The sequence below is a fragment of the Stenella coeruleoalba genome, assembly GCF_951394435.1.
Source record: "Stenella coeruleoalba genome assembly, chromosome: X".
Taxonomy (NCBI): Eukaryota; Metazoa; Chordata; class Mammalia; order Artiodactyla; family Delphinidae; genus Stenella; species Stenella coeruleoalba.
This window is the reverse complement of record NC_137152.1, coordinates 33846563-33861927: the sequence shown is the minus strand read 5'-3', so window position 1 is coordinate 33861927 and position 15365 is coordinate 33846563. Positions and strand designations below refer to the sequence as shown.

The 15365-nt window shown below is 41.2% G+C and overlaps 1 long non-coding RNA gene across 1 annotated transcript in view; it reads left to right on the top strand.

The window, feature by feature from the left end:
- The first annotated feature begins 694 nt into the window (after positions 1 to 694).
- LOC307179878 overlaps positions 695 to 15365 on the top strand; it is a 282016-nt gene continuing 267345 nt past the window's right edge. Inside the window, exon 1 of the long non-coding RNA XR_013825583.1 lies at positions 695 to 808. This is a non-coding gene — a long non-coding RNA (uncharacterized lncRNA). The remainder of the gene's footprint in view (positions 809 to 15365) is intronic.

Here is a 15365-nt window from a genome sequence, read left to right as displayed (position 1 = left end):
TGTTCTTAATATTTGCTTGCTTCTGAGTTATCTACTCATACCATTAAACATTTATAAAGTATCCATGCTTTTATTTATTGATGTATATGAGCTTCTTAGACATTAAAAATATCAACCCTTGGTCTATCCATGCACAACTTACCACAAACGAAAAATCGGCACTTCTACCTGGGTCTCCAGTTCTAAAATAGCTGTAGGTTGAAACATCCCTAAAACCAAAACTAAGTCTAAGCTAAATCTTTTTTTTTTAATTGTAGTTTTGTTACCGACCCTCCAGAGTTGGTCCCCAACAAGGGTCCTTCTGCCTGGCATCCTTGGAGCCAATGGAAGGAGACAGAGCTCAGTTCAGAAGCAAAAGGAAGCTTTTATTCTTTTTTTTTCAAACATCTTTGTTGGAGTATAATTGCTTTACAATGGTGTGTTAGTTTCTGCTTTATAACGAAGTGAATCAGTTATACATATACATAGTTCCCATATCTCTTCCCTCTTGCGTCTCCCTCCCGAAGCTTTTATTCTTGAACAAAGACGGGAAGGAGGTGCTCGCACATTCTCTCCGCTACCGGCCAAGCTGTGGGCGGGGCTGCTTTGTGGAGATCTGTATAGCGGGAGGGGGGTGGAGTTCTCGCGAGACGATGCCGGCGCGCACCATCTCTGCGCACGGCCCGCCACCGCCATCTTGAATCCCCGTGTAGGTGCTGCTGGCTGTTTCGCGCTAGGAGCCTCGGTCTTCAGTGCTGGGTGCAAGGCCTCTGCACGCGACACCCTCTGAGCAAGCGGAACTAGACAAAGCACAAAGGAAAAGAAAAAGGTTAGACTTTATTACCCAGGTTCTATTTGTATTTCCCTGGCATTGTTTTGTTTTGTTTTTTCAGTATGCGGGCCTCTCACTGTTGTGGCCTCTCCCGTTGCTCCGGACGCGCAGGCTCAGCGGCCATGGCTCACGGGCCCAGCCACTCCGCAGCATGTGGGAGCTTCCCGGACTGGGGCGCGAACCCGTGTCCCCTGCACCGCCAGGCGGACTCTCAACCACTGCGCCACCAGGGAAGCCCTCCCCGGCATTGTTAATGGGCTTTGCCGGTGACGGTTTAACGTTGACCTCCTTTCATAGTGTCTCAGTTTACCGCTGCCAAAACAATATTCCAAGGAAGATATTTTCCACTGCGTTCGTATTTTAGCTATTTGCACTCATGGTTTTTCTGTTTCCCAAACTTATAATACCTTCTGTATTTTGTAACAGTTTGTTTGAACCCTGTTCCCAGAAAACTGACTGAGCCAGAGCTTAGTGTATAGCTTATTGTATAGGAAGTAAATTCAGGATCATTGTCAGGATCACAATGTGCGGGGAAGTGAAGGAAGCAGGACCAGGTGGGGGTATACTGTGCTGCAGACACAGCAAAGGTCTCAGCTGATTTCCCAGGGAGCTCTGAAGCTGGGATGGCCCTTCAGAGTTGTTATCTTGCCCTGAGATAATGGGACTAGGCTTTCCACCCCAACCTTAACTGGTCATTGGATGAAGTTTGCTCCTAGAGAGGGAGTGTGACCTTGTGGCAGTTGGCTGTTTTTTTGGCTTTTGGTAGTTCCTGGACAGGGACTCAGCTAAGAACTATCAGCCGCCAACATTCCTGGCCACGGGGATAATGAATGTCTCAGTTCTCAAGGTGGAATTTGGGCTGATGGATCACAGCATCTGCTACAGGGTTGAAAACACTGGCAAGACTTGCAGTTCTTTGGGTCGACTGACTTCTTCTCTGACATATCTGGTCTTCTGTAGGCCTGAGAAGTTGAGTATGGCTTTGTTAAACCTAATCTGGTCTCAAGTCCAATCAATTCTGGGTCTTATCTAGTACTTTATCTTAGAACTTTGGATCAAGTTCATGCTCTTGCTGGGACATAGAACTGCCATTTCTGTGTGGCTATGTAGGTTTTATCAGAATTACACATACTCACCTTATTGGCCCAAGGAGAGGCCTGCACCAAGCCCTCCAGATCTGATAGGATTCTGGGAAAACTGGACTCCCTGAGACCATTATATACCAAAGTGGGTCTCACTTCTTCCTTCTCCTCTAATGTCCCACATTCTCATTCAGTGTGGACTTGATAGTTCTTGATTGGTTCATAAATCAATCAGTCTTGAACTTAGATGTTGACAGAGTGGTTACCCAGGCATTGGCTTGAATGCTTAAATCAGCTTTGAGATGAAATTTGTAGGCCCCAACAGAGGATATTCATTCTGCAGGGTCATTTCTCTTTAAATATATATTCCTATCTACAACTAGGGAACAGATGTGCAGAGGCCCCTAGAAATAAAAGATGGCTGTGCTCAGAACCTAGCTATATCTATGGTAAGGCACGGTGAATGCCTAATGAAGAATCATAGTTTCATTGCTCAAAAAAATGCCAGTGCCACTCAAAGCAGGTAAGGAGGAGTCAAGGGAGATGTTAAGGGGAGTCTTGAAGATTGGCAGCACTCACAGACCATCTTCTTATCAGACCCTTCTCCCTGAGATGGCCCAACCCCTTTGGCTCTGCCTCTTCTCTTCCAGATTACCATGTACTCATACAAAGAGTAGTGAGAAGCATAATTTACTGCTCCTGGAGTCAGAGGAACTTGACTCTAGGCTTTCTGCATGTGCGACTATTAAGAAATTAGGTAACTACCCTGAGCCTCAGTGTTCTCCTCTGTAAAATCGGGGCAATAGTCCTGGCCTGGTTCTCGCGGTTGTTCTAATGGCATTAATGTATTAATACTTTATTTCTTGAGCATCATGGAAGTACAAGGTGTTCCACTTAAGTCAATTTTTTCAGACAATAGACCCAACTCAGTGGCATAATATTACCTATTTTTACCAGAAATCTTTTAAAAACTATGTTATACACTTGAAGTTTTGGAAAGTAGTTCACAATAAACATAACTTAATCTTTTTGATCAGTTAGGCCACCATTATGAACATCAGTTGTACCTTGATGTCATATGGTCCATATAAGCTATGTTTTTCCTCAATTTTAACTTTTTAAAAAAAATATAGTATACATCCAGAAAAGTGCACAAACTGAACACAGCTGGGTAATTAGCACTCAAATAAAGAAACAGAACCTGCACCCCTCCAAGAGAAAGCGTCATCCTGACTCCTAGTAGCATAGATTAGTTTTGCCTTAAACACTATCTCACTGTAATTATATTTATTTAACAAGGAGAATTTATCATCTCTTCTTATATGCTCTCACAAATTTTATCTTATGTATAATTCAGTATACTTTCATTCTGCCTTGTTTATTGGTTAGTTTTTGAGCAGTTCATTTATTCAGGCTACGTTTTTGAATATTTGCTATATGCCAGGCACTGTTCTAGGAATTGGGGACAAGACATACATAGTCCCTGCCCTCATGGAATTTACATTCTATTGGGAAATACAAACAACAAAAGTAAACACATAAAATTACTACAGATTGTCTTTAGTGTTCTGTTGGGAATCGTTAAAGTGCTATGATAGGTGGTAAAGTGAAACACTTTTAGTGAAATTATCAAGGAAGGTCTTTTTCAGGAGTGATGCTGAGGTTGAGTAAGAGTCAGTCATGCAAAAGCCAGGGGAAGCGTGCTCTAGGCAGAGGAACAGCAAGTTCAAAGCCCCCAAGTTGAAAAAGAATTTAGCATATTCTAGGAACCAAGATGGGGCCTATGTCCCTGTCCCTGTGTGGAGGAGGTGGTTTGTTTTGTTTTTTAAGGTTATGATAACTTCTTTTTTTTGGAGGAGGTGTTTTGAATGAGGGAAGTGTGGAAAGGTAGTCAGGAAAACATGTAAGGTCTTTCAGGGCATGGTGACAATTTTGGATTTGATTTTCCGAGCAGTTGGAAACCATTAGAAGGTTTTACATAGGCGAGTATAATGATCTGATCTACGTTCTAGCTGCTGGATATCGGGAGGAGACAAGTTAGATGGTGTTAAAGACTAGACAGAAGGCTCAAAATGGAGTCGCTTATGCTAAGCCCCACATTACCAAACTGAAATGTAATTTAATTACAGTTTCGCCTCTCCCAGTAATGGAATCTTAAACCAGCCAATCAGTAATCTCCTGATCAGCACTAGTTAGGTAATCTGACTGATAAACCCCTGCCATCCCCTAAAGGAAAGTCATCTTGCAATAATCAATCTGCTTTTTTGCTTAGTCCAACTTCCTGGTTTATGCTTCCTTCTGTCTATAAAATCGTTTACCTTGCATGACCTCTCAGAGCTCCTTTCTATCCTGCTGGATTGGATGCTGCCCAATTCATGAATTGCTGAATAAAGCCAATAAGATTTTAAAAATTTACTCAGTTAAAGTTTTATTCTTTAATAGAGGCTACTGCAATAGTCTAGCTGAAAGATGCTAGTGGTCTGGATCAAGATTGAGGCAGTGGAGATGGAAATACCAGTCAAATTCCAGATCTGTTTTGGAAATAGAATTGACACGGCTTCCCAGTGAGTTGGATATGGGATTTGTGTGTGTCTGTCTGTGTGTGTGTGTGTGTGTGTGTGTGTGTGCATGCGCGGAGGGTAGGTGAAGGAAAGGAAGGAGTTCATGTTGACTCCTGGGTTTCTCCTCCAAGCGACTAGATGAATGCTGGAATGGTGGGGTCACTATTTACTGAGGGGGGAAGCTTGTTTTTTTTCACCGATTCATAAAATTAAGACAATGTTTTTTTATCAAAGTATTCTCGTAAAACCTACTATAGTACTAGGTGAATGTTTGTTAAATAAATGAATTGAATATCCTTTAAGATCAACTGTTTCTTTTATAATGGTCAATGTACTTGCCCCTAATAAGTCCACACCTTTTAATTTCTTATTTTTAATCTTATGTGGCCTGGAAACCACATAAGATAATAAAATCCTCTCAACTTTCTGCAATTACATCTACAAACCTTTCTCAGCATTTGCACCAGTCTTTTCCTCATTCCTTCCAGTTGCAGTAGAAACTGTGCTCTGAATTCTCTCTCCTTAGTATTCTCCTTATTTCTGGCCATTGTCATTCCTTCTCTTCCTCTTCATCTCCATCTTCCTCCTCCACTTTTATTTTTAACCCTTTCTTTTCTACACTCTCTTTCCCATCAAAATGTAAATCTGCAAATATCTCCCATTCAAAAGACAAAGGGAAAAAAGCTCTCTCTTTTTAAAAATTGAAGTATAGTTGATTTACAATACTGTGTTAGTTTCACAGACATAGAAAACAACTTATGTTTACCAAAGGGGAGAGAGAGGGGGGAAAGACAGAAGTTTCTTTTTGTCTCATCTGCTTCACCTATTGCTTATTCAATCCATTCTCACTTTCTTGCCCACTCACTGTCCAAGCTCTCTCAACTCCCTTGCACAACCAAACTTCTAGAATGAATTGTCTATACTCGATGTTTCTCCTAATTCAGCTCCCACTCTAGCGATCTGTATTCTGTCTCTACCATTCTGCTCAAACTGGTTTTGCCAAGTTTATCAGTAAGTGTTTTGTCAGTAATCTAATTAACGTTCCCCAGTTGTCATTTTATTTGGCACTCAACGTTCCTTCCCTCCCTGAGGCACTCTTTTCCCTTTCCTCCTGGAGCAGTGCACTCTTGGATTTCTATTTACTTTTCTGGTAGCTCTCTCTCCGACTCTTTTTCTTCTCCCTCTTTCTGGATGTTTTTGCCTTTCATTATATTGCCCTAGGCATCCTCTCTTCCATTCCATGTCCTCTGACTGGGTAGCTCATTTACCCCTGTGGCTTCCTTTACCAGCCATATGGTGGAGACTCCCAAGTCAGACGTCTCTTGTGAGGTCCAGACAAGGTTCATCCAACTGCCGCTAAAATATCATAACTTGTGTGTAGGCACCATAAGCTCACTCAACAGGCCTAGAATAAAATTCTTCATTTCCCCTGCCATCACTACTCTCCCTCCTCTATTATCTTAATGAATGACATCATCTTTTACCTGGCTGGAAAGTCAGCCTTCCCTGATTGCCTTCACTAGTTTAGGTCTCCCTGCCACGTTTTCCCTTAATTCTCCTCCAATAATGACACTACATTTTAAAATTGGTTTTATAATACTACATATTTTATTAGAATCATTTGTTCAATGCAATATTCATGAGGGCAGGAACTGTTTCTATTTTGTTGTCATAATCCCAACAATTAGCATAAGGAGCTGACCTATAGTAGGTGTTCAGTATTTGTTTAATGAATGAATGAAATATGTTAGAATTGTGAATTAACTCAGAATGATAGTTTGGGGCTGTCTAGTATGAATAAGTTACACGGGATTTAGTGCATGAGCTTTCTTTTAGGTGATTAAAGGGAAGGTGAGGAAAAGGCATAGATGTTTCCTGTGTATTGTTAGACATTTCTTCAGCACTCTTCCTCTGATACTCATTAAAAATATGTTCCAGGCCTGAAGTGAAGTAAATGCTATCCTGGTTTAAACCATCACTGCCTACCAAAGTAGTTAAGCATTAAATAGACAACCTAAATTTCGTGGAAAAATACGCTTTTCTTTTAATAAGCAATTCTGCTAATTGTTCTAGCCAGTCCTTCCATTTTCAAAACCTAGTCTCGTAATCAAAAGTGAATTTGACAGTCCTCCTGTGTTTAGAGAGTTTTAAGTTATTAAAGTCAGTTTTTATTACGATGTTTTCCTATAGTTGTTTACATGTATTTTTATTTGCTTCTGTCTCTTAGTGTGAAGTAATAGAAAAAATATATATTGGCCTGTGCCCCCGGTTCCTGGCACAGAGCTCTTAAAACCCTTGTAATTTCCTAAGTGATAAGAGTACTAAGAGCATCTTTTGTTCTAATGAAACAATGCTTGGTGGGCTCCTGGATAGGGACTGGTCACCAGAAAGACCAAGCTATGACTAGGAGCTTGGAACGTTCAGGCTCATCCCCCATCTTCCAGGAAGGGGAGGTGGGGTGGAAATTGAGTTAATGATGAATCTTGCCTAAATAATGAAGCCTCCATAAAAATTCCAGTGGTATGGGGCTCAGGGAGCTTCTAGGTTGATGAACACATGGAGGTGCTGGGAGAGGTCCTGGAAGCTCTATGCCCTTTCTTACATACCTTGCTCTATGCATCTCTTCTGTCTGGATGCTCATCTGTACCCTTTATCTTATCCTTTTTATAAAAAACTGGTAAGTAGTGTTTCCCTGAGTTCTGTGTCATTCTAGCAGATTATCCAACCCAAGGAGGGGGTTGTGGGAACTCAATTTATAGCCGGTGGGTCAGAAGTACAGGTGATAACCTGGGACTTGTAATTGGCATCTGAAGTGGGGGTGGGGCAGTCTTGTGGGACTGAACTCTGACCTTGTAGGATCTGATGCTAACTCTAGGTAGATAATGTCAAAATTAAATTGGATTGAATTATAGGACACCCAGCTAGTGTCTCAGAGAATTGCTTGGTGGGGGAACCCCCCCCCCATTTGGTGGCTGGAAGTGAAGTGTTCTGTGTGAGTAATAAAGAAGAGACACACAAGACAAGTGAGTTTTTCTTACTCACTTAGCAAGTCATAGAGTTGAAGTGAGAAAATAAATACTAAAAAAATCAGTACTAAGTGAGCATTGCATAGTATTGGTGGACTATCACATGAGGAGCATTGTAATCTAAGACTACTAATTCCTTTAGAGCTCAACAATGTAGGCTTCATTTCATCTTCTTCATTTTCTATATTTTTAAAATCCTTAAACATGTATGAAAGATTCATTGCAATATGAAATCTCTGTTTAAAAACTACAAAAGCAGCTCTTATGTAACACACATTTTTTTCATACAGAAATCCTTGCACCATTATCTAAATACCACAGCTCTCACTGCTTTCATGGAATATATTTCCTAAATATAGAACAATTATTAATCACATGATGGGTGCACATACTGTGCAAATGTCTGGAAGAGGAAAATGAGACTGACATACATATTTGACATTATAAATACATCACAACTTGGCATATTGACATAGTCCCTTAAAAACATAGAGCAAGAAAAGAATCTCAGGTTTAAGACTAATCCTGAAATTACATAACCTTGGCCTTTCTCAGTGATTTGTAACTTATAGTAAGGCAGTTCTGCATACACACATGCATAACACAACCTTAATAATTGCACATTTCATCTAGGGTTAGGTATCTTGGTATATCAGGATTTGAGTTATTCACTTATGAAAACTTCCCAGGAAAGCCTAATCACTGACAAACAAATGCATCTTTTGTTTTCCTTAGACTTCAGGATTCTCAGATTTGCCAAATTCTGGAGTTAGTCCTAGACCCATGGAAACCTGTCTTTCTCTTCTGAGAACGTCTTGTTCACTGCCAAGTTTACTCCATGGTACTGTTAGTCAGGGAGAGAGACTAGAACAAAGTTTACACCATTTATTATACTCCCAAACTGTAATGCTTTCCACCTAACCTGAACATGATTGAATTAGGATATGTCTGTAATAAGTGCTTATGCTTTACTTACAACAGATCTGAATACAGATCACCTACCAGTAGTATATTAGTTATGTAATGCTGCATTACAAATCACCCCAAAAGTTACCAGCTGAAAGCAACAAACATTTATGACCTCCCAGTTTCTGTGGGTCAGGAATCTGGGTTCTCCTCAGCTGGGTCTTCTGGCTCAGGGCCTCTCACGAGACTGCAATCAAGGCCTTGGCTGGGGCCACAGTCATCTCAAGGCTCAGCTGGAGGAGGACCCACTTCCCACCTCATTCATGGGGTTGTTGGCAGGATTCAGTTCCTTGTGGGCTGTTTGGACTGGGAGCCTCAGTTCCTCCCTGGCTGTTGGCTGGAGGCCATTCTCAGTTTCCTGTCACGCGAGCCTCTCCTTAGGGCAGCTCAAAACATGACAGCTGTCTTCATCAGGGCAAGCAAGCAAGAAAAGCCAGAGAGAAAGTGAGCAAGGCAGAAGTCACAATCTTTTTGCTCTCATTTCTGGGAGATTTCCTCATCTATATTTTCCAAACCATCTATTGAATTTTAAAATTTTTGCTATCTTGTTTTTGAGTTATAATAACTTCTTTTGATTGTTTTCTTTTTTTTTTACATCTTTATTGGAGTATAATTGCTTTACAATGGTGTGTTCGTTTCTGCTTTATAACAAAGTGAATCAGTTATACATATACATATGTTCCCATATCTCTCCCCTCTTGCATCTCCCTCCCTCCCACCCTCCCTATCCCACCCTTCTAGTTGGTCACAAAGCACCGAGCTGATCTCCCTGTGCTATGCAGCTGCTTCCCACTAGCTATCTATTTTACATTTGGTAGTGTATATATGTCATTTCCACTCTCTCACTTTGTCACAGCTCACCCTTCCCCCTCCTCATATCCTGAAGTCCATTTTCTAGTAGCTCTGTGTCTTTATTCCCATCTTGCCCCTAGGTTCTTCATGACCGTTTTTTATTTTTCCCTTAGATTCCATATATATGTGTTAGCATACGGTATTTGTTTTTCTCTTTCTGACTTACTTCACTCTGTATGACAGACTGTAGGTCCATCCACCTCACTACAGATAACTCAGTTTCAATCGTTTTTATGGCTGAGTAATATTCCATTGTATATATGTGCCACATCTTCTTTATCCATTCATCTGTTGATGGACACTTAGGTTGCTTCCATATCCTGGCTATTGTAAATAGGGCTGCAATGAACATTTTGGTACATGACTCTTTTTTTTTTTTTCCTTTTTTGTGGTACGTGGGCCTCTCACTGTTGTGGCCTCTCCTGTTGCGGAGCACAGGCTCCGGACGCACAGGCTCACCGGCCATGGCTCATGGGCCCAGCCGCTCCGTGACATGTGGGATCTTCCCGGACCGGGGCACGAACCCGTGTGCCCTGCATCGGCAGGCAGACTCTAAACCGCTCCGCCACCAGGGAAGCCCAAGTCTTCTCCCTTTTTTTTCTTGATGAGTCTGGCTAGTGGTTTATCAATTTTGTTTATCTTCTCAAAGAACCAGCGTTTAATTTTATTGATCTTTGCTATCGTTTCCTTCTTTTTCATTTATTTCTGATCTGATCTTTATGATTTCTTTCCTTCTGCTAACTTTGGAGTTCTTTTGTTCTTCTTTCTCTAATTGCTTTAGTTGAAAGGTTTGGTTGTTTATTTGAGATGTTTCTTGTTTCTTAAGGTAGGATTGTATTGCTATAAGCTTCCCTCTTAGAAATGCTTTTGCTGCATCCCATAGGTTTTGGGTCGTCGTGTTTTCATTGTCATTTGTTTCTAGGTATTTTTTGATTTCCTCTTTGATTTCTTCAGTGATCTCTTGGTTATTAAGTAGTGTGTTGTTTAGCCTCCATGTGTTTGTATTTCTTACAGATTTTTTCCTGTAATTGATATCTAGTCTCACAGCGTTGTGGTCGGAAAAGATGCTTGATACGATTTCAATTTTATGAAATTTACCGAGGCTTGATTTGTGACCCAAGATATGGTCTACCTGGAGAATGTTCCATGAGCACTTGAGAGGAATGTGTATTCTGTTGCTTTTGGATGGAATGCCCTATAAATACCAATTAAGCCCATCTTGTTTAATGTGTCATTTAAAGCTTGTGTTTCCTTATTTATTTTCATTTTGGATGATCTGTCCATTGGTGTAAGTGAGGTGTTAAAGTCTCCCACTAGTATTGTGTTACTTTCGATTTCCTGTTTTAAAGCTGTTAGCAGTTGCCTTATGTATTGTGGTGCTCCTATGTTGGGTGTATGTATGTTTATAATTGTTATATCTTCTTCTTGGATTGATCCCTTGATCATTATGTAGTGTCCTTCCTTGTCTCTTGTAACATTCTTTATTTTAAAGTCTATTTTATCTTCACCCCACTTCCCACTCCCGTCTCCGCCCATGAAGGGGCTTCCTAGCGTGTGGAAACCTTTCCTCCTTCACAGCTCCCTCCCACTGGTGCAGGTCCTGTCCCTATTCTTTTGTCTCTGTTTATTCTTTTTTCTTTTGCCCTACCCAGGTACGTAGGGAGTTTCTTGCCTTTTTGGAAGTCTGAGGTCTTCTGCCAGCATTCAGTAGGTGTTCTGTAGGAGTTGTTCCACATGTAGATGTATTTCTGATGTATTTGTGGGGAGGAAGGTGATCTCCACGTCTTACTCTTCCGCCATCTTGAAGCTCCTCTCTGTTTGTTTTCTGAATGTTCTTTTGTTATAGTATCCTAGTGTTTTTTCACAGATGCCATATTTTCTCTTAACTCCCTGGGGACATTAATGATTAAAAATTTATATTCATTACTGTTCAGCTAGAGAGGCAGAGCCACGAGGATGTGTGTGTGTGTGTGTGTGTGTAAATCTTTGTGTCTGATGCTAGCATGTGAAGCCCACAGGGCAGGCAGTCAGGAAGGAAAGATGGCTGTAAAGTGAGGAAGAGAAAAGGCAGGCTAGAACCCCACAAGGACAGACTGAAATCCATGTTAGTTTTTGTTGCCCCTGCCCTTAGTGGGTGTGGCTGTGATGTTTCCTCGAAGTGTAAAACACACACACACCTGCCTCAGGAATTGGAGCTGCTGTAGGAGAATCCGGGGAAAGGTAGAACAGTTGCAGGTCCCTGCTGCCTCACACCAATGAGTGAGTCAGCAGATCAGCAACAATATGTATGAGCTACAAAATGCCTGCTGCTTCCCTGCTGTGCTCCAAAGTTCTCAAGACTCTCCCCTGTCGCTGACCCTAACTGGAAACATACAAGAAAGGGAATTCTGGAAAATGTAGTTCAGCCTAGCCAAGCTGACACATTGTAAAGCCACCACAATTACCAAGCCATTTGTATAGTTTGCTAGCTAATCAATTATACCACAACGCTTGAAAATGCATCTCATAGAGGTTTACTTAGTCATCCAACATTTATTGAATCTCAGTAGGTACAGTCCCTGCTTTCAAGGAATTCACAGTTCAATGGGAAAAACAGAAAAATCAATGGAGAGCAAGAGTTCAGAGGGAGTTCCAGAACTCTACATTCTCTGGTTACAATAATCTATTCCTCAGTCTCCATATCACCATTGACAGGAATGAAAAGAAGACCAGAGCTCTGCACGTTTCTGGCAAAACCTCCATGTCCAAGCCCTCTTCCCCCTTCACTATCTGCCTTGAGAGCACCAGGAATGATCTCACAGTGACGTGAAGCCCATGACAGCTCCCATCTCAGCTCCCATTTGTCTTCCTTGCTTTGTTTTTCTTTGTAGCACTTACAGCATTTTGACCCACGATTCATCTGACTGAACTATTTGTTTGTCTACCTTTATCCATTAGAATGTAAGCTTCAAATGGGCAGAGAATTCTTCTGTATGATCACTGTTACGTCTTCAGAAGAAACTGCCTCACACTTAATATATGTTCAATACATATTTGGAAATAAATCATCTACTCATCTCAAGGAGGCAACCCATGATACCTATCATGGTTTTATTAAACTGAGAAAGAGATGGAATGAATAAAAGGTATTCAGATGCCATATTTATCTGTCAGTTTAGATGGCATGAATGGTCTGGAAAAATTCTCTTTATTCATATAGTTAGAAGAAATGCTCCACAGAAACAGCCTCGATGAGCTACCTAATCTTATCTTCTGAGGAAGAGTGTAGAAGAATGCTTATCTTGCTCCTTGGTGTTTTTGACAGACCACCAGTCCTCTATTGATTCTGGTTTTCTTAAAATTGTGAAGATTTTTTCTAAAATCTTATTTGACCCTGAGCATATTTATATAGTTTTTCCTACTCATCATTTTTAATACCCCAGCAGTTTCAAGGTTTATAGATAAGCTAAGGCAGTAGCCCCTAGATGCCAGTTGGTCTCAAAAGTATAATTTAATGTCTTCTTCCCAAAAGCAGTTGTTTGGCGTTGCTGGTATGCAGTGTCAAATCTGGGATTATTTAAGCCAGATGAAAGTAAGAGTAACTGAGAAGTGGGGTTTAAGGGTCATTAGGATTTTCTGCAGAACCAAACTGCCATCTGTTGCTCATTACATAAGAGGCAATGCTATGTGCTCACCAAATGCCATTTCATTTTCTACTGTCTGGATACACAGGAAGGTTACAATTCCCAAATTCCATTGCCTTGAGGTTGTAGCCGTGGCACTGGATTCTGGATAATGAGTTGGCATGTAGAAGTGGGTGGAGAACATGTTTTCTAAATGGCATAGCTTCAAGATGGTGGAGCTTCTATACCTTGGGTGACTGAGTGTATAGCACAGTCTCCCATTGACTGTACTGATTGTATAATGTGAGTGAGAAGTAACCTTTTGTCGGGTTAAGCCACTGAGCTTTTACGGTTTGTTATTGTTTCCTGACTAATCTACCCACCTTTGATAGGAACCTGTGACTGAACTGGAAAATTCAGAATTTAGATTAGAATTATATTCTGGTTCCTAGGCACACATCTCAGAAAAAGCTACTTTACTCCACAAGGTCGGAAGTTTCTAAGTAAACTAGGAGTTTGCTGGGATCCCTCCCTTCTTTCTTAAGAGGTGTTATCTGCTTATCTGTAACCATGCCCAAAAGGTATGGTCTTATTTTCTGCATATGCTCTCTCCAGAACATTCTCTTAGGGGCTTGGTGCTTTCTGCTACCTTAGGCTTAACTGCGGGAAACTTTCCAGGGCCGGAAATCACCACAGTGTTCTCTCTCAGAGATATGGGGGATTCCTTCTGGCTACCCTGTCCCTAAAGGGATAAAGTGTTTTTAGAAAAGAGGAACAGAGAGTAGAGATATAAATCAAAGTTCTTGTTTCATTTGAGTTTCTTTTCCATCTCCCAAGGGATGCACCCAGAGACATAGGTCTTCCCTTGGAGAAGGCCACCCTTCGCCAGCTCCCCCTAATTCCTAATTGGCTTTTCTCTCCTTAGTTTTGGCCTCTGCTTCCCAAGGATACTATCTTTCAAATCTTTCAGTCTGAATAGTTTCTCCTCCCTATCAGGAGAACCACATCCCATCCCACAGAAGAAGATTGGTGTGGCTCGGTATTCAACACAGAGCTGCACCACCCAGTTCTTTCTTCAAGGAAGGCTTTGCCTTCAGGGTCTGCCTCATCTGCAGAAAGAATCCTTGTGGGAGCTCATGCCCTTCCAGGGCAGCCCATATCCAGTGACTAAGAGCGGCAGTGGTATAAAGGCCCTGCTGTTTTGTCCTGATAGGAGACAACTCTGATGAACAATCCTATCTTCAGAGATCCTCACTGGATTGAACTGGGCTGTATTGGGCCTGCACTGTAGCTCAGCTTCTCCCTCTGCTCCCCTTTCTTTTAAACATATTGATCTCTAATAAGCATCTTGTACCCCAGACTCTATCACAGCATCTGCTTCCAGAGAACTCAACCTGCAAGAGGTTCTCTGGATCCTGTCCGGTTCCTGAAGTCATCACTAAATTTCTTGCGTTTTGCCTGATAGACCTTGATGTCTGTCACCAGTTGTTCTGCAGGCAGTGGTGGGGGAAGGGTGTGTGTATGGGTAGAGATCTACTACTGACCAGCAGAGCTGTCAGCTATGCAGCTCCAGAACTCAGTGACCTACTCACGTCTTTTAAATGCTATCACTCATTTCTTTTAGAGATCATATAATCCAAATACATATTGAGAAAAAATATTCCCTCAATTAGCAAAGAGCTGTTTCTGCTTTTAGATACAGTGTAATATGTCTCTTTTTTGGTATTATTTTGAGAATAATACAACTGCTATCATTGATATTTCTGCTATAACTCAATAATTCAATTCTGCTATGGAAAAGAAAATTAAATGGGACAGATGAAAGCCACGAGAAGTGTTAAGCATAAATAGTAATAAGTTAGAAGCTCATAAGATATATGCAAAATTCACAGGATCTGTTAAGTATAGATAATGAGTAAGCATGTAGCTTGTGAGACAGGCAGAACATATAAGAGGTTTTAAATTTAGACAGTAAGTTAGTAACCTAAAAGATATGTTAAAAGATAGATAGAATAAATGGAGTATAGAATAGAATAAACGGGAGTGTTCTTATGGATAGAAAGTAATGGAAAAAGCAAGACCAAATCATGATGATGCTACTTCTGGTTGACAGTTATGTCACCCCTAAACTGGCCACCTATTGGTGGCATCCTGTAGGGTACAATTATGGCTTCACACGTGCTCTTCCCAAACAAAAGAAATGAATCTCATAGCTGTTCTGCAGGCTTATTGACAGGCTACATCTGTGTCTAGGAGTGCCTTTCTCTGGAACCCACAATACATAGTTTTCTAACTGCATCATCAGCGGGCAAAGGCTGAGGGTGCAGGGAAGGAGAGAGAGAGAGAGGACATTCTGAAGATTCAGGTGTGTGGTTCTTCCACCCTGCTTGTCTTGTCTTAAGTGTATTAAGCTATCCCATCTTTTCCTTCTTGCTTCTTATTGTGTTTCAAATAGATTTAATAAA